Source organism: Ciconia boyciana, chromosome 8 (assembly GCF_034638445.1).
Source record: "Ciconia boyciana chromosome 8, ASM3463844v1, whole genome shotgun sequence".
In the NCBI taxonomy this organism is placed as follows: domain Eukaryota; kingdom Metazoa; phylum Chordata; class Aves; order Ciconiiformes; family Ciconiidae; genus Ciconia; species Ciconia boyciana.
In genome coordinates this window covers 42,892,991-42,913,606 of record NC_132941.1, presented here as the reverse complement: position 1 = coordinate 42,913,606, position 20,616 = coordinate 42,892,991, and the positions used below count along the sequence as shown (strand labels likewise).

Sequence of the window (20,616 nt, the reverse complement as noted above, 5' to 3'; positions counted from 1 at the left end):
GACTCAATAAATCAACAAACCCAACATTAATAAAAGTAAAGCCAGCCTTAAAAGCATTATTCAATTTGTCTCAGGTCTTAAATCTGAATTTCTAGTTCATTGTTGTTTCCTTAGAATCATCGCTTTGGTCAATAAGGAATTTTGTGAGCTCCCGTAATCATGTGTAAAAGCTGTTATTGACACCAGTTAAAAGACAGGTAAGTGAAGCTAAGTGAAACTGCAGGTAAGCAAACAGCCTTCAAGGAGAAAGGCAAGTGTCTATTGCTTATTTAGCATACAGTTCAAATGTGTCCATACGCCAGTATTTGGTCTGGCATACAATTCAAGAAGTAAAGAAATTAACTGGGAACGCTATCACCCCCCCTCCCCAGACCTGAGATACTGAAGCCACTTTGTAAAATAACTGGACAGACAATATAAGAAAAAGGAGCGGAGACTCAGAGGCAGCATATCAGGCTAGAGCTACACTTCGGCATAAATCTTTCAAGAATGCGTGCAAATTTTGCTCTGCCAATGAGCTGTGAAACAGCGATGTGCTCCAAATAGCCTCTTTCATAGGCAGGATGTGATATGCAAACCTGGATTTCTGACCAAGATTTACAGAGAAGCTCTTTAATTTATGGCTATTGTAGATAATTTTTAAGTGTAGGAAGGAATCTATAATCTATGGATGTTTCTTTTATTTTCCTGAAGCTCTGCGGAGGTTGGGTACAAGGCGAGGATGACTTTCCAAAAATTTTATTAGGACTTCTGAATGGTTGGGTAGCTGGAGAATGTTGGGACCCTGCTTCTAAAGCAGGTGTAGACGAGCACAAACTTGTAGAAATCAACCGCTAGTTCTAATACTATATTTCAGTAGTCACAAGTCAGACTGTCTTGGTTAGCTAAGGAAGAAAATGTTTTTAGGGACAGAAATTAATATCCCAAGCTATGAAGCTAACTGATACAGGATGGTAGCTGAATATTCACAATGCACAGGCCCACTTCACTAAAGATCAAAATGTATTTGTTGAAGAAGAAGCTTTTACATATGCAACAAAAAAAAAAAAAAAAGTTTGTGCACAGCTTAATAAGAGGAAAACTGGTGATTTTTTGTCATATTTTACTTTTGATGTAAATTATTCCCACTGTTCAACAGGTTGTAGACCTATGTCTAAACCAACTATTTACTACCCTACAGGACATTTTCAGATTAGGTCCATAAACAATATAACTACGTCAGTTGAAAAAGCACATAGAAAACACTTGAATTTTGTCATGAAACATGTCACAGCTTTATTTTAGCTGTTGTAAAGGGGTTAAACTCTGCTAACGCAGAAAGCAGTGCTTCAGCAAATGAACCCGATTTTCTTTCCTAACTATACAAACTGTTGCATATATTTTCCCCTCTAGCAATCTAATTTTCATTGTTTCACACTACCACCCTGAATAGTAATTTGGCTTTGAATAATTCCCCTCATCATAATGCAGATGTCAACACCAAACGATACAGGCACAAGCTACAGTGTACGCAGCAGCTCTGGTTTAAAATGCAGACTCTTGTACGCAGAGCCAGTGGAGCATGTGGTTTTTATTTTTCAGCTGTTTCCAACAGATTGAAAATTCCACAGGCTACAGAGTCTTGAATAATTTAGAATGCTGCTTGGAATACTCCTTAGCTAGAAAAATATATAAGGAGGGGGGAAAATTTCTTCATTTTACTTTGCTGGATAGATTTGATCCCTAAATAGTAGTGTCTTCCTAGGGAGCAGAGACTAAGAACATAAAACATTCCAGTTCAGGAGAACATATTGATTCATTATATTAATGAGACTCAAGAGCAATTTCATCATTGAACAAGACTAGCAGCAGGGCTATTTCTCTGCCTCTGTGACAGGAGAGGAATAAAACTAAGCTGTAGGACTTGCTTGACTACTCGGAACTGACAAAACTCAGATAGGTGTAGAATAGATTTGCCTGCAATTGCTTTAACAGCATGGTGTTGGGGAACCAAACATCATGGCAGTTGTTAGTCGGAAAGGAATGTCTAAACATATTTATTCAAATGCATTGGTGATTTAAGTTAAATGTTTAAAAAATGTAAGTTAAATGTTTAAAAAATCTATTCTTTATGGGCCTCTCTTGAGTAAAAGAGTATGCACCCAGCAAGGGAGTAAGTTAAGGTCAGATTTCTCACTATGCATCTTTTTCCGTCTCCTCTGCATGTGTCTTCCCTCAGCTGGAGCCAAATTCAGAAATGGTATTTATGTTGCACATCATTTTTCAAAGAGCTATTCTACCAAAAATAAAATACATGCTAAGGAGTCCCACATTAGAGAAAAAAAAATCCTCTGCAAATCCTGTTTGTCTAGATTATGTTCTAATGAATAAAACAGCAAGACTTTAAATTTTTTTTCAGGATCAAGCCCAAATATTCAGCCCTGTCCTCCTCAATGCCAGCAAGGTACTTGCTTGGTACAGGCACCAAGTACTCATTCCAGAGGCAGAATCTGGCAACTTTATTTTACCCTGAAGTCCAGATTGTCATGAAATAGAAATATACCTCAGTGAGATCAAATGCCTGCAAAGACAACTCTCACAGTCAAGACATTCAAGATACTACAAAATGCACAAGTATGAACTTCCTATGCAGTTTATATTTTGGAAACACTTGCAAATTACGGTTTCAAGGCTAGGCTGCAGCTCTGGCAAGAGGCTGAGAAGGAACTGAACTGCTGTAGCAATAGTGCTCTTTCTCTGAAGAGCCCCTCTGGGGCTTTCCTCACTTAGACCTGTCAAGTCTCATTGCTCTGAGCATATGACTCACTCAATTAGACCTCAGCTTATGCACTTTCCCACTTCTGCCACAAAGTCTGCATTTCATGTATTTGCAGTGCCAGGATTTTCCTCTAGCTGTTTGCAGTGCCTTGTTCATGGGGTTTCAGAAGGAGCAGACGTGGCAGCAATGCACATTTTCTGGGCAGCTGCCTAGCAGCTCTGCACTTTCCCACAAACACGTGAATCCATGACATGACCTTGAGCATGCCAGATGCACGATCTTCTCCCTCATCAGCAAGAGTCCCATGAGTCAGCATCAATATCTGTTAAAAGATTCATGCTCCAAGCATCGACTGAGTGAGCAAAGGGAATATAATTCAACAAGTCTCTCCACGTCTAATTAGATAGTGCTTGCACTCAAGTGAAGCCTACCAGAAGCAAACAGCCAACACTGCCAGCTTCATGTGGACTGGTAACTAGTCACCAAATTGGCTCCTGCTCCAAGTGGGGAATGGAGCTGAATCACTGACTGAAGAAGGAATGTCTGTGGCCACAGCTTTGCTTCTAAAACTGATGTGCACTAAGAGTGGAAGCCGTGCACATCATGCAAAAGCCAGACAGCTCATCTCCTCTGTTTCTCAAAGCCATGATGGAAGCAAAGGGGTACATTTTACATAGGTTCTTGCTTTTAGTAGTGACTCCCATTTTAAGGCATAGTGGAAGACTATTCAATAAGAAATAATCATACTTACAAAACCACATCCTCTATTGACTTTAATTAGACAACTTAAGCATTAACTTTTTGCATTAGACTTTCATGCTTTTAGTAGTTTTACTTCATTTGTGACACATTCCTAGGACTAATGAAAGTACAAAAAAAAAAGCTGAAAATAATAAACTCAGGAAAGCCACATTGATTTATCTATCCGTCTGGTAAGCACTGTTATTCTTTCTTGCATAGTACTTAGCAGAAGATAGTTATTTTCTATGGCTCAAACCACTTCATTGTTTCATTAGCACTTATACTGATTAATTAAAATGACATGTGAAAAACCATCAAAGCATAACTTCTATTAAATGGGGAATTTATTATCATCAGCATAGCCTAAAATTGATGCCTTAATTGAATTTGCTGCAAAAGCTGCACTACCAAGCCAGGTGAGCAACATTGCAATGTCATGTATTCTGTACCTAGATGGTTGCTTGTATGTTCAGAAGGAAAATAAGCTCAGTGGTGTATGAAGACATAAAACTCTTCAGGCATTTAGACTAATTAAAAACAGGTAATTCCAACACAAAGGAAATGAGCATGGAGATGAATCTCCATTTGGAATATGTAGGGCAGTTAATGCATTAAAAAATGGCATATTGGTTGTGAAGATAGATGCTCATATAAAAACATTCTGGCACTCTCAGTTAGCCATTATCAGTATTTTTTAAATTAAGAAACAAGCTAAAAGCTATATAAACCAAAAGGAATGAGGAATTAGATGTCATGAGTGGTCATTCCCATGTGGGAGTACAAGCCTTTAGTACACTGCTTGATGACTCGTTGGAAATAACAACAATCAAAGCAACATCCCACTGTGAAAGCTATCTTCAACTCTTCAGTCAGCTGACATTGATCTTGGTGGAATTAGAAGAATAATGACAGCTTTGAGAAATGGCTATGATGCGCTTACAGAACAGGTAAGTGTTGATGTCAGAAGATGATCTGCAGCAAATATGTGGGGTTTTTTTTCTATTATCTGTGTACAAAGAGGCTAAAGTGCTTCTGCATCCCTGATACTGACAAATAAAACCACAGAGTGCTTCCTAAGATAACTTTATCCCAGTGTCACCAAGCTGCTAAATGCTTATTATCATACTGGGAAAGATCATGGCACAGCAATTAAATCAACTGCAATTATGTTTCTCAGCTGGGGCTGGTGTGTCAAGTATAGAAAATAACTTTAAAATTAGCTTTCCATTTCCCTTACCATTCTCTGGATGCAAAGATATGAAGCTTGAACCTGCAATGTTCTTGTCTTCCTTCACCTCAGCATCTCTCTCATGGTCACAGATAAGACTTGCTTTAAAACAAGCAGCCTAGTCAACAAGAATCCTGTGCTGCAGAACAAGCTACGTAGTTTTCTGTGAGTTTCTAGCACTAAAGGAAGCACCAATGGTATTTAACAGTGTGTTTAGCTAGAAATAATACCATTCATCCTAAAGTGGGATAACAAAAGCTGTGAGGACGTGTAATGATAATTAGTGTTTTGCTTAAAGCCCAGAGTCAAGGGATTTAAGCTTTCAGTTACAAGAAAAATTGTATCCCTTATGGTTGCAGAGAAAAAAGTAAAATCATGACTCAGGTGTTTCCTTAAACAAAACAAAGAAGGAAATAAAAAAATCCCAGGAATCACAAAGAAAAGCCCATGATTTTATAGGATGATGGGGGAGAGGAGAGAAGAGAAAGGATAGAGAAGTCTGAACAGTATTAACCTACCTGAACTCTGTATAACTATATTTGTGATGGAACGTATTTTAAAGATCATCCACAGGGAAGCCTAAAGCAGAGGACAAATCTGAGTGGTTACAATATTGCTAACATTTGCATTTCACTTTCACATGCTGCACCACAATAACAAGAACATGGAACTAGACCAGCATATCTTAATTCTGTCCTGCAGAATCTTTCAAGCTCCCAAAATCAGTGTTATTTTCCCTTTGCAATGAAAGCAGGCAAAGCCTTTCTATACTTTTGTAATAACGCAAGGGTTCAGGACAATCTGATACAAGTCCCTGCTCTAATATTTGAATATGGATTATGGGTATTTACTGTCGATTTTCATCCCACATCACTCTAAATCAGGCAGAGCGTGGTTTTAAATGGGCTTTTCCACACACCATGTCAGTAGCCCTACTTTTCAAGCTGTAGTCAGCCAGCAGTCTGTAACTCAGTCTTTAAATATCTCCTTCTGCCTATTTCTCAGAATTTTCACGCTACCCAATTATTTTACAGAAGATCTAATTTCCACAAACTAGGTCTACATACTACCTAGCAATATCACTGTCACACTATCACCGTTCAGAACCTTTTTTCTTCATGTGCAAGCAAGTTTTAAATCTTAGAGGAAACGCTTGTTTTCTAGGCCCGCGTGTAGCAAGGAGGATGTAGCAGACTTCCACATCACTGGTTTCTTCTTTGTTGCAAAGCCAGCTTGCAAGGACCCAATACCCACCACCAGAATCCACCAGAATAACACATCAAAATATGAAAGAGTAACTCTGGTTGGCTAGGCAGCATTTCACTCTACTGACACTCTCTTCAGCATGACCAGGCCAAACATGAAGCTGAGAACTCTAGCCGAGGCGAAGCTACACACACTATCATATAACTGTACTGCTTCCAGTAGCCAAGCTAAATTGCCCAGACTTAGCAGGGCACCTCCATGCTGCATTGCAGTACTGGGGATGCATTGACTAACTACCAATGTAGAAGGAAGAAAGACAGTTAGACAAATTATCCTCTTACAACAACCTCACTTGCTCAGGAGAGAGTGACTGAAGTAGTCTTTGAAGTTAGATGGGGCAGGATGAATGTCTTTGGTGGTTTTGGGCATATATTCAAAGTGTTCTGAAAATGTAGCGAGCATGAAAGGTTACCTTGGAAGCAAACAGAAGGAGACAGTCCACTTCTAAGCCTCAAAAGTACAACCATTAAGGATCTTGTAATGTCTTATTTGGGAAAGCTGGTAAGTGCCAAATCAATGAAGATATAATTTTGTATCACTGATTTCTAAGTAAGAATGTGGCAAAGATATTCTGCTCATTTTTAAAAAACAGACCGACTCATAGAAGTAGGAAAAAAGTGCTCTCTGCCGTTTTATACCAAGATGCCACTTTTTTAATAACTTATATACAGCATCAGGTCACAGAGGATTTCACAATTTTACAATGAAGATGAAGGAGAGGCTGAAAGCACGGAAATTAGATACAACTGCATGTCACAGCATGAAAGTAATATATATGTACATGAGGGGTCTTTTCTCTTTCACGGTCCTGCTGAAGAAAGCAAGAACACTAGGCATCAATAGCATCCAAAAGCTTCCCCCCCACATGAGAACCCCAATGGATTTCACAGAACCATTATCTGCCCTTACTCTTTTCTTCAAGCCAGAAGACTGTTCTTAGCTAAGGTAAAACAGATCAGGTCCTCTGGCACAACTGAAACGACTGAGGGATAGATCTTTGTTATTTCCTGACCTCAGTCCTGATTTTCCCATCATCAGATGGCACAGCTCTAGGGTTACTCTGACTGGCATTATGTGAGAAAGCCCCAGATGGTTTTTACAGCTTCCAGATAAGGTCTTTGCCTTATCCTGGCACAGCCATTGTGCCAGTATCTGAGAAAGCTGTGATGTAGCGCTGACTGTTGTTATTGCAGCAACAACATTTGCCAATATTTACTCAAGGAAGAGGAGTGGCAGATGGTTACAAATGAGTCATTGGTAAATAATGCAAGAACATTTTTTAGCTAACCCTGAAGCAATCCCTTGGGATTGCTGAAGATCCCTATGAGACACATGACATCGATTCCATGGACTTAGCTTTAAGGAGAGTCTAGTTACAAACGCAGTGGTGGAACACTGATTTGAAGTAAATTTTATAGTGCTCCTTTGTCTCACCTCCATCTATGCTTCCAAATCATTTTTTATTAATTATGTTTGCAAATGTTTGTAGTCCTTGAAGTCAGAGGGCACTCCTGGAAGCTCAAATCAGACTCCATAGCACCATTAGCTCATAAATAATTTCCTATACATAAGTGAGTGTTATGCTTTTTTTCCCTAAATTAGACATTGCAACACATGCATACTCAAAATCAGACATAACAGCAGCTGAACCACTGAGCTGAGCAAATAATTTGTGTCAATGTGGTGTGACTCATTTCTTAAATAAGAAAATTCTCATAATTTTGAGTAGTAAGAGGCCAGCATTCTTATCTATTGAAGTACATTCATTTTCTCTCCTCCAGCACCATTGTGTTGCTATTGCGTACGGGTCCAGGCTTAAGATGGCATAAGCAAAAAATCATAAAGTCTAAAACAAATATATGTGAGTCAAGAGTTAGGGAGTAGGTTTTACTGGGAGCTCCCATTCATTGTGACAGAAAGATTTCAAAATGAAGGCAAGTGAAGGCAAGGTCAGACAAATGAAATGTCAATTATGATTCCTTTTTAGAAATACAGCATATCTCATGAACATCCCTTCATTCTGTTTCCTTCAGTGGATTGACACATATTGCCCCCCCTGACTGGTAAGCCCCAGCCACAATGGGTTCAGCATTCAGTATGCTGTATTTCCGTAAATTCAAATCCACCCAGTACCATCTTTAACCACAGCAATCAACTAGCCACAATACGGCTTAGTCGTTTCCTTACAAGTTTCTTACAATGTCTCATCAACAGTATAGATCCACATAACAGAAGCACATGTGGAAATTTTCAGAACCAACACAAACACAATTTTAGCTAATTGATCATTTAAGGAGGCAGTGAAAGTTTCTCAGAAATGGAAACATTCCCCCTTTCAGACTTCCACTCCTCACTTGTTCTTCAGTCAGTGCAGGTTTAGATCCAAAATTTGGTGCTGCTGCTGCCTAGCAGCACATACACAAGGCAGCAACAAAAAGGAGTTCTGCCAATGCCTAGAAAGCCCCAGCTCAGCGTAAAGTCATTGTAAACTTAGCTAAATGAGTAGCATTGCTCATCAGTCATCCAGAATTAGTATTACACTGCTGAGTGGTTGAAGAACACAACGGCCTATTACCAGACAAAATATAAAATCAGAGCCGAATATTAGGGCTCTGCCTTTTTCCTACAACCAGAAGCGAAGCATTATATTCTACAGGTGATAAGACGCACCAGTACTCTGAGAACATCCAACAACAAAAGAGCTATAAAAACTCTGTTCTGTTTTGCCAGGACTAACACCTCACACAGCAAGAAATCTTTAGCCATTGGTGAACAACAAAAATCATGAGGAAAACCCACAAACTACAGCTCTGTTCCACTGTTAATTGGTTTTTGTTAGTCATCTTTCCCATCCCTATTCATCTACTTTAATTTGACATCTGTGTACAAGCACATCTCTCGTGTGCATGTGCCACACACATTTACATGCTGTTTGATGCTTGGCTTCCTGTATGAAATGGAAGCAGAGGTTCTTCTGCAAGCATCAAGCATCTACTCAGACAATGAGCACATAATAACTTGATTCTGAGGATCTGGAAGACAATGTCACTTCTTAGAGTTATTGTGTCATCTCACGAATGGAAAAAACAGTATCTCCTAATCAAGGTAAAAGTGTATTTCCTGAACCTGAACTATGAATATTATTTTAAAATTTTTCAGTTTACAATGTCCAAGCACACTCAGATTTCTCCCTCACAGAATCACTCTCCCTATTGGTAATTGCATCTTTCTCCAGATGACTAGGAAATTACAGCTTAGTGGGTGCAGAAGCAAATTACTATACAGATAGTGCTCTGGTTGAAGAGACAAAAATAGTGATGTATTTGATTTATAATTGGCTGGCACTTGCTATCGACCACGTAAATCCTCCACCATGACATGCTGATTAGTGTGCACTGTAATTTATCAGCCAGCTGTTCCAGCCTGGAATTCTGTGCCTTGTAATCCATGCTCTAAAAAGGCTGTATTTAAGTGCTGCTGCTACCTGCTAGACTATCGTTTGAGAGTTGAAAGTGCAGAAAGCTCCTAAATCATCAAAGGCAAGAAAAGAAGATATTATTAATTTAAAAATACGTCTGTCTAAAAATACATTCCTAACAAGCAAAAGGTAGTGAGGTGGGTTGCTAAAACTGCTAGATACTAATGATCATAAAGCCACGTGTGCTACACCCTATTTGTGGAGGCCCGTGCAACAGATGCTCTTTACGAAGTGTCCCTGACAGCCCAGCAGCATTATCAGTACAATTACAAAGGCATTAGATTAGAGAAAGCTACACTTTATGGCAAGCAAGTGCAACAGAATGAAGCCAGCTCCACTGCACTGCAGTAAAACTATCCAATTTCAGCAGTGCTTGTCAAAATAAGGATCCTGAACATGACTTTGAACAGAAACCTAAGAAATTTAGGCTAGTCTGTATCCTGCTCATTCTCTTTTTCCTTCTGTTTAATTGGTTGTGAGATGGAAACAAGCAGCAACACTGTGGCCTGCGACAATAACTAATGCAAGAGTTGCACTCCTGACACAAGTAATTTTATACTAAAATGAGAATAGCCATGTACAAGCCAGTAGTCTTCTGTAGACAATATTTGGTAATTTTGACCTTTTTGGTTTGCTTTCCAGCAGTGCTCCAGCTTGCATGTTTCTCTATACGACTCTAACTCTCTAATACTTTGGCATCAATAATCTTCAGATTTTGCATTCTCACTGACTTCAGGTCAGATATTGTGAGGTACTATGCAAAGAGAAATTACATTAGTGAAAAAGGTTAGGAAAAGGATATGGCCAAAGTTCTATAAAGAACAGAATAGTTCAAGGAAAAAACAAAAAACAAACAAACAAACAAAAAAAGAATGCTATGTTCTGTTACAGTCTGGTCACTAGGAACCACCACACATATGAGAGGCAGAAGTGAGAAAGGCCAGTGCACCAAAATTTTGCTTGTGGCTAGTTCAGGTTTTCTACGATTGATTCTAAGACTTCTCTCTTGCTCTGACATAACAGATAGGCTCTTTAATTGCAAGTTTATAAGCTTAAATATGTATTTCAAAGCCATCCATCACTATGGCATTTGGATGGCTTTTGAGAAACACATCGGTAAAGCAAAATCATCGCTCTGGCCTCTGCCTTCCTGGCATGTTCAAAACTGTCACAACCATCAGCAGAGAACATCCAGGGCCTAAAGCAGCAGAAAGTCTGTTCTTACAAAGGAAAAAGATACACCTGAACAGGCCATACATAATACCACACAGCCAAGACCTTGCAATCTGCTGAATACTGTCTTCAGGGCAGAGGAAAGTTAATTGAAGACAAAACATTTAAAGTAACAATTAAAAAAACCAAAACTAGTTATAATTAGATGGTTAGCACTTTGATAGATCTGCAGTAATTAAAATATGGAAGAGTTTTAGCTCTAAGCTGTTAACAGTGGGAAAACAGAAGACTCATGTTCCTGGGAGGGCCAGACAACTGCTGAAATTTAACATATATGGTAATTTAATTGAAACACTACTACAGGTCTGTGAAAAAAAATAGTTCAGTCCTGGAAAAGCCTTTTCTTCACTAGAAAAGACAGAAATAACATTTCAATGTAGTATTTACCAACGGAACCACTACTTCCCTGCCATCCTTCCCCTGGCTACATTCAGTTTTCTAAGAATTATAAAGATTAAAAAAAAGAAAGAGGAACCTGAACAAATAAAAGCAAGTTTGTGGTTGGTTACTATCTAAAATATCAATATGTCTAGATCTATTCATTCAGAATGGCCTCAGACCTAATGGACTGGTTCTTGTTTCTGTACTTCACGTTTATGAAACTTGAAGATTTCCAAGTTGTATCACAACAATTTCTAGGTAGATGTACATCAAAAAGTCCTTTGATTCTTGACCCTGCAAGTGCATCATAATAAAGCATCTCATCTGTCCTCCACAAAACCATGTTTTCAGAGTTTTGCGCTAACTGGAGTTTGGAATAAGTAAACAAGATATAATAAATAATTCTATGCATTTAAGGGACTGTGTCAGGACAGCAAACAACTGAGCTTGTACATCTTCTGCAATCTGAGCCTGAGGCTGCTGCTTTGGATACTGGGAGTGAGGACACACAGTGACGCACTCTCTATAGCTGATGCAGACAGATCACTTGCTGCCCCAGTGTATGCATTCAGAGTGTCTTAGTGGCTTCCCCAGAGTTCAGTCTTATGTTTGAGACACTGAAAAATTTACCCTATCCTTTCCTTTGAGTGAGTCACCTACACAGTGTACCTCAAAACTTTTTCACTTCTCTCTGTGCCTAGTACTAAGCAATATCCTATCTTTCTACACAGGATAAGTATTGTGCCTGCTCTGACACAATGCCAGTCTGAAAGCAACAGAAAGCACTGGCACTGGCAGGGCATCCCTAATCAGCTCAAACCTTCTGCCTCTTGTTTCCAAGTCACCAACCCTTCTATTTCTGTACAAGTGCATGATCTCTGATGGCATAACGTCGTCGTGGTGCCTTGCTCTCTTGGGTCTCCGGATGCTTCACATCTGCAGTCTGTCTGTCTGACTAACAACCCATTTCCTCATGTAGCTTAGCATGACCTGATGAAAATGCACATATTTGGGGATAGTCGCAGTTGCATTATATGCCCACATTGGAATTTGACCTCTTCTGACTATATAGATCCTGAACTTTAAAAGAGCATTGTATTTTACTTGAATAGTACATTTCATAAGTTTGTCACCATAAACAGTGATGTTTGATAGGTGCTTCTCATTTGCAAAATGAAATAAGAAGTACTGCATTTAGAATTAAATGCATAGTAGTAGTTAAAAGCAATGCAAAACTCAAGCTCTGCCATGAGTATTATTGGCACTCAGCAACCTTATGTAAGTTTAAATGAGCAATATTATTTATATAACGTAATTGCGGAGGCACTAAACACACTGTGCAAATGGAAGAAGTGTATACTATTTTATCCCACAGTCAGTCACAAGAAGTGGAGAAAAACACTTACAATCCTCCTTGTTTAGAACTTAAAGCATCCTTCAAGTATTACCACAGAAGTCTCTACTAGCCAATGTGTGCTGCAGAAGGTTATTCTACAGCACCAAAGAGTAGATTTATTTGCCTATGCTGTTATGGTAGGCATCCAAAAACCCCACACAGGAGCAGCATGCATACAATGTTCTCTCTTTCACAGGAAATGGATTTTTTTGTCTGCTTTAGTAGTGACACACAGAAAAGGACAAATATATTTCTGCTTGGGATTTCCTGATCAAAGCTGCCTGCATTCATATGACACTGTACTTGCACAGTAAAGTCACCTGCTTTATGTGTATGCATAGCTGGTTTACTCAACACTTTCCAGAATGCCTGTGACAGTGAGCATGCCCAGGGTTTCTGGTAGTGCAAACTCGGATCACAGCTGTTGGGCACATACAGCAGTGTCCAGTTCAGGATTTTCATATATTCTTTGGTATATTTGCATTTTGCTTATTCAGAAAAAAGTGAAATAGAAGGACAGGGTCATTGTATGGTTTTAATTGTTTGTTAGTTTCAGCCAAAACCAGAATTACTATTTTTATTTATACTTTTCATCCACGCACAAAGAAGCTCAGGGTTTAACACACAGTCAGACCCATTGCATACAGGTGATATTATTCTCAGTGCTGGAATATTTACTTACATGTGGGCCTGCTTGCTTACATTAGTTTCAAAGCAGCTGAACAAAAAGCAAATTAACAGAAAATAGAGAAAAGTGTAAGTAAAAGAAAACCAAGAGAAATTTTGAAGAAACTTCTTCCAGGACACATAGCAAGACAGTGTCGATGCTGGACTCCTACGACTCAGCAGTTCTTGGATTTGGAACTCCAAGCTCAAGCAGATATGCTTTTATCTCTCAGCTAAAAAAATCATAGATTCAAGGCAAAATCATTTATATTATCCTCTACCTACTGTCAGGCTTCCCAATGTACGAGTTGTTCAAAGATTTGGGATAACCTAGCTGTCTTAGCAGTGATTCATATAAACAACAAGAAAAATCATAAATAGCAACAATTATGGCTGATATCATTTGGCGCCAGTGCCAGGAGGAGGCTGCCTGCCAAGGGGAACATTCCTCACAAGTTAGTCCTACAACGTGCTGGCAGCCAGCAGCGCCTGGAACAAATCCGATGTTCTGCTCAGTCAGGCTGCTCCCAGGGCACCAGCAAGGCAGGGCAACACAGGGGTGTTTCAGGGAGCCCCCCAGGGTGCACGGAAATGGGGGCATTCCCTCTTCGTCCGTACAAGGGAGGCTTTGTGATAAGTGGAAGCCTTTTGCTAAAGTTTCTGGTGTAAGGCACAGGAAGAAAAAAACACACTAGGGAGGTCAAACTCTGCTTCTCAGACATTTGTTTTCATCTGTTAGCATGCCTTAAACTGAACTATTCTCTTTTATTTAAAATACTGTGTTTCACAGTGAGGAATGCATCAAGATTTTTAGCATCAATCTCCATGATAGAGTCGACAGCTAGCACAGATGATTGTTTCAGTATGTAAAGCATATTGTAGCTTTTGGACTTGTAAGCATCAGATTTTGCATACCGTAGTAGAGGGGGCACTTGTAAAAGAAGGGATTTAAAACTAAAGCAAGTCCATGTTCAGTGCAGTTCTTTCTGGAATCTCCAAAAGGTTAAGGGTAATTTCTTTAAATCCTTGACTTCCACCAGAGAAAAATGCAAGCCTACCCTGTTGAAGGCTGAACTGCCTCTCCATTTTTGAGTATAGCATTTCCTGATACCTTTTTAATATAGGGTAAGAGGTAGGAATATGCTTGCCTAGTAACTTAATATCAGGTTAGGACAGTAGACACTACCGCCATGCTACCTTGCCAGATGAGTACAGCACTTACATGAGTGTCTGTTAAAATGCTTTTTGAAGTTCAGAAAAAATTAAGTATCTTCCATCTCCTACTGCTTATAGTAGCTGTGAACATTTTTCTTTCACACTAAGCAAGCACTAAGCAAGTGCAGAGTTCCCTATGCTGACAAGTTCAGACAATTTCAGATTCTCTGAGTCTGCATGGCTCCATTTTCCAGGATGATTGATTACATTTGACTCTCCGTGACCTTAAAAGAGTATTCTAAGAACAATTTCCATGAGTAGCTAGAAGTTGTAATTTTTTCAGTAAAAGACGGCAACTTCTGCTGTTGAGAATTTAATGAAAACATATATTATGTTCTGTGATGTGCTTGATTTTAACTAAAAACAAGAAAAGAAAAAAAAGAAAAAAACCCCTTTTATGTCACCATCTATCTTTCTTAAAATTTACCTGAGTTAACGATCACCGTCTCAACTCAAATCATAAGCTTAAAGATAAAGATGGGGAATGTTTTGTGAGAAGATACTAAGTCTCACTGAAACTGTAGAACTTACCAGATTCAATAAATACTAGGTTATTGATTTCATACTTACACTTTTTTTACTTACACTTTTTTTGGCTGTTAAAATCATCAAAGGTCTTGGTTTCAGCCTGACACTAAATAAGAACTGAAAATAGAAAAACAAAATTCATAAACAGGGAAGTAACTTTTCAGAAATTTAGGCACTTTAGAGCTTGAAGTAGCTTGGTTAGGGGAACTTGTGCTTCTCTCCAGTGTGATAGCACAACAATGGTGACCCCTCCAAGTGCCCAGGTTTGGAAAGAAGGCTGCAGTGTCAAAGTGTGCTCAACATGTGAGAGCCCATGACACAAAATTTTCTTCTACCCTTGTCTCAAAGCCTATTTATATGAAACATTGACTATTCTGAACTCAGGCATGTTATTCCATTTCATTGCTGTTGTCCTGTATTCCAGTCTCTAGTTAATGTTACCTTGAAAATCATGACATGATTTGCTGACTTCTTTCTTGAAAGGAGATTTTGTGATGTTTTATTGGTGGATAATTTTTTTAAGCAAGACATCAGATAACCTGACTACATGCTTCATATGACTTTTCCTAGAAAAGACAATTTTAAAATATGCAAGCAATGTATTTTAGTTAATTAGGCACATCTATACCTCAATTAAACAAATATTGTGTGCTGGCTGATGTTGCAAACATCTTTGCTAAACAGATTTCTTTGCAGTTATCAGTATCATCTTAAATATAAGAAGAGCCTTGAAATGTGTTTTTAAGTCCTGAAAGCAGAACATTGAAAGTGTCTGGATAGAGATGTAGGCTTTTTAAGCCTGAAAAGAAGAGGATTTAAAAGGACTGAATAGCTCAAAGGATTAGCAATGAAAGACAGACACTTTCACTTATAAACTTGTCTGAGTTCATCTAAATTCAACAGCAACTTAGGTCATCAAATTAAAAGAAGCCTTGGTGGTTCACTGGAAGCAAGTCTGTGGCTCTCAGCCCAGTTTCTAGAGAAAAGATACTCATCAGAAACATGCCTCTATTTGGCATTCATACTGGGTGTTTCAGAAAAGACCAAGAAATGAAAATACACAGAGCAGTTATCTTAAAATATGTGAAATTAGTGGCCTAGCTAGAATAGCATGTGGGGAGCACAACCTCCCTTTTTTCAGTTGTGGATATGCAATGCAATCCATGAACAAAAGCAGATTTTTATAGTATTACTAATGCAGAATTTTCTAAAAACATGTAATATATTCAGTAAGTCAGAAAGAGAGTTCAGGTGATTCACTACTGAATTCCTCATTCCTAAACTTAAACTCTATTTATAGCATAACGTGACTTATCATTTTACATTGTTGTCATGGGCTTTCTTTTGTACAGCCCTTCCCCATAACACTGGACCCAGAAAAATCTGGACTCTTTTCTGTCGGGAACACTGTAGGAATGTGTCATGCTTTTATAAGACACCACTATCCTACACACAAAGGGACACTGGTGGGCCTCAAGTGCTTGAGCAGACAGTGGTGTCAAAGGCACTGAAGTCGCTATGATGAGCCACGACCAGAGCTGCCGGGCCAGGGGGAGCACGCAGGTCACTGCCCATCCACTTGGGCTGAGACAGCGGGAATTCCACGAGTGATCAGGCCTCATTCCTGCTCAGAAGTGCAGCCAGCAGACAAGACTATCGCATCCAGTTACCAGCTCGACTTTCTGCATAAAAATTCTTCAGTTCCATGGGCATGCCTGTTTCTCCAAGTGTAAAAGACAAAGCTAGACACTGGGAAAAAGGCGCAGATTTTCTGAGAAGCTACAAATTAGTATTTCCCCAAGCAAAAAAGTGGTGGAGGGAGAAAAACGCTTTTTCCCTTAGACATCTTCTCATATATAAGCATATAAAAATTCTAGATATGTTCATGTGGCTGTAAGCTTATTGAGATCAGTAACCCCACAAAGACAAGCAGTATTTTAATGAAAAATAATTCTGTACACTTCTCTTCATCAAAGCACCCATGCACTTGGTGTTGGGTGCCCTTTATTCATGATCCAGTTCTCTCAGTCTACGTGATCAAATTAACTCTGTGCCTAGAAATCAAATAATCTCCTTATGTAGGTGTTATGAATACACAAATGCACACACTTTATCAGACTGCTTTAAAAATGGGGGAGGGACAGGTCCAGAGCACTCTAGCTATAAATGCTTTCTGTATACCATTGCATGGTACACTTGCACTCACCAAACTCAGGCTGGTGGTAAAAATAACCCTCTCTTGAAGAGCGGACGTTAATTTATCTACTAGGGTTTCCACCTGTTAACATTTTTCAGAGAGGGGCCCTGTCTGGAAATAACTCTGTATTTCATGATGGACTCTATGTGCTTTACTGGACAGAATCAAGATGTGACTCATTGCTCTGAGATGTGTAAATATTAAACCTGTTTCAGCCGTGGATGCTTAGACTTGTCCGATAACAGACAGACATCAGTGGCAGAGCTGAAAAGAGACCACAAAAATCTGGACTCCGAGATTTCTGTTTACCTGAAAGAAATGTTGTCACTCTGAGAGTAACCTCAAGAAATAAGTCACTGTGAGGAAGACATCACTGAATAGGAGTAGCAGGCTCTGCTTTCTAGAAGATAGCAAAATGTTTGCATGTCTATAGGACATCTTAGTGATCTTTAAGCCATGCTCCTCTCTCCTGCTGGTCACAAGGTCATAATAATGATCACTGGGAGAGTCACATTTTTTGATCACTGTGGGATTTACTCACGTGTCCTTGCATTACAAGTTTTGCTCTCAGGCTATTCTCAAGTTACCTGCAATAGTTTTGTGAAAGATTTCAAAGGCGGGGAGCGGGGGAGGGAATGGACATGTAGCAGGACATTTTTTATTAAAGAATATTCCTGTTGCCCTAACCATCATGATAGTGCACCATCAAATCAAATTAAGCAGAATGATTATTACTGAAACAATAGTCAAAATAAACTGTCCCCTGTACTGTGCTCCCAGTTCATGCCTGTCTTTTTAAACTTTTATCAACTTACAATTTTTAAATTTTAATTATGTAAATTACAATTTATGTAAGATTAATATAACATTCTCTGCCTTTTCAGCATTATGTCATGACATTCTAGGACTCCTTGAGTCAAATTTGTCTGAATGTAAACATTATTTGGCTATTGGGGTCATAAAACCATGGCAGTTATATAACAGGGAATATACTAAGGGCAGTGATTCTAGTTAATACAGAGATTGCCATTATCATTGAGAGGTAAGAAAAAGTAATTGCAATATTTTTGGCAACTGTGCACTAATTGAGCACTAGTATTGTTTTGCAAGAATCAGAAAAAAGCTGCAGTACAGATAAGCATCACATGATGAGGTTCTGCTCCTGTCCTGATAATACTGCAGGTAACTATACAGAAAAAGAGCCACAGCGATGTATAACCATTCATTTAGTGAGACCTGCTATGAAACGTAATTGAAAAGGTTTTGGTGTTGACATAAAAGATTCCATATCAAAGAGGATACAGGAGGGCTGGAGAGTGGGAAGAAGGATTTATTTATCTTAGGAGTGTGGCAGCTCAAGAAAATTTCCTAGCAGTGTACAACAGCAAGAATCAAGAAAATCACTAGACAGAGCATAGTTTAGCTGTATACAATTCAGTGAGGAAGACAGGAAACTAGATGGAGGGCAGTTTTGACTGTTAACAATTCAAAAGCTACACCATGACAAAGTGGAGACTGCACCAATACATGGGCCTAACCCTCACCCCTCCTACACATACTGTTTTCTACAGTTACTAGCAGTGTGACCTCATTGACACTTGCTCAGCTTGAAGCACAGGGGGGGTGCTGATATCCGTCACTTGTACAGAGCCAGTACAAGATCTTAGCATCATGTAAGACCTATGGCCTACTAAGGGATTCTTGTGGTGCCAAGTCTTGTGAATTAGAGTCAGTTCCTGAGTTATCCTCAAGGGCTCTGGTCACTGTACCAACCAAGACATACTTATATAGGAATTATTAACAGATGCCCCATTTCTCTACCTTCCATTTTCTCCCCCAAAATAAGAAATAACCTGCAACCACTGTGACACACAGCAGCTATGACAAATAAACAATTCACTTTCCCATACAAGAGACACTACAGCTCCAGCCTACACCATTCTGGCAAAGATACTGGTATCAAGACAGCATAGCTTTCCAAATGGGACTGCAGGCTATTCTGTCTCTGCTATTTGATGATCGTTCCTGACCCTGAACTAGTCCTTAACATTGTAGGGAAAAAAATTAGCAACTAAAACTTCAGAAAGAATTCAGTACTGATATATATACTCTTTCACAGAGGCAGAGCATGTCAGCACAGCAATGAACCCTGGCAAAGCTTCTGTAATAGATTAGCCTGAGAGAGATGCAAGCATCATATTTTTGTCAACAGATAAAGGAAAACAGGAACAAACCAAAATGTTAATATCTCTAGCAGCTATTTCCCCAAGGCTTTTCTCAGGGGCAGGAGAGTTCATTTGTACATGTGCCAGTTACCCAGCCAGTGATGGCTGAGTGAAACAGGGGGGGGAAAAGGGATTCTTCTCCATGTAGCTATCACATTTTGATGAATTTTCTTCTTGTATGACTTACTGACAAAGCAACAGAAATCCAGGTCTTTCCAAATAAACAATGCAAGAAGCCTGACTCAAGGAACTCTGAATCTGCCTTTAGTTTCCCACAGAAAAACAGCAGCTTTATACTTCCGGTCTGCGTGTCTTATTTTAGATTACAGAAAGTTATTAGCGCAGATCACTTAGTGGGATGAAAAGTTAGGATTTGGTGCTACAAGATCCCAAATCTCTTTTTTCTGCTAAAGCAAAAACCATCTGATGGTCAAAACCTTATAGCTTTAGTTGCTGTTAAACTGGATTTGGTTTTGTTTTATAGCAATCTTCATCAGCCTTACTATTTTTGAGGCCTTCTCCTATTTTGTGCATGACTGCTAGCAAGTGTGAATTTACAGAGTTCAGAAATATAGAACAGTACTGGCAACTACACTATATCATGTTGTTATAACAGTTAGTGGTCTGGAAGAAGAGGAAGCTTGCAATAAGCATGCACTACACTTGCAAGAAATCTGGAACAAAATATTTGGTGAGTTGTTTACACATGCTGCTAGAATCAATGGTTGTTCAAAAGGTTGTAGTAATCTAGGGATTCTCATTAATAACTCAGTGTCCTACGAAATTTAAATTACAACATAATCCTCATTGGTGATGCTCTATTTCAGGTAGCTTCAAGCCAGATACTGGGCTAAGTTTGTGTTTGAATACACTGCAGCCAATTTCCCGAGCAAAAGACACCTGGTTCTTTCTATACTACGAGTTTCATTACTTCTGAAAGTGCCAGTTCAAACCCAAGTACAACTGTTTGGTTTTTTTGTTTGGTTGGTTTTTGTGTTTTGTTTTGTTTTGTTTTTTAAGGACTATTCCAAACCAGCTTTATGAATGCGGTGAGAAAAGTTGGCATCTTCTGCTTTTATTCCTATAGTACATGCACATTGTATGCCACTCTGGGAAAGTGCTCTTTATTCTGTCTCCTGAATAGCTACCAAGGCTTCAAACAGTCGGTTTACAAAGGTTCTCATGTTGCAAATTTCCTAATGTACTTGAGCTCTTTACTGCAAGGAATTAATGAACAGGAAGAAAACACTCCTTGGCTTTCACTTTCTAATCAGAATTTGCAGCAGTAGCTGTCAGAAATAGCA

At 39.1% G+C, this 20,616-nt stretch overlaps 1 long non-coding RNA gene across 1 annotated transcript in view; it reads right to left on the bottom strand.

Moving 5' to 3' along the window:
* Positions 1-20,616, bottom strand: part of LOC140655194 (uncharacterized) — a 122,930-nt gene that overhangs the window by 85,506 nt on the left and 16,808 nt on the right. The window contains exon 2 of the long non-coding RNA XR_012043703.1: positions 14,948-15,007. This is a non-coding gene — a long non-coding RNA (uncharacterized lncRNA). The remainder of the gene's footprint in view (positions 1-14,947; positions 15,008-20,616) is intronic.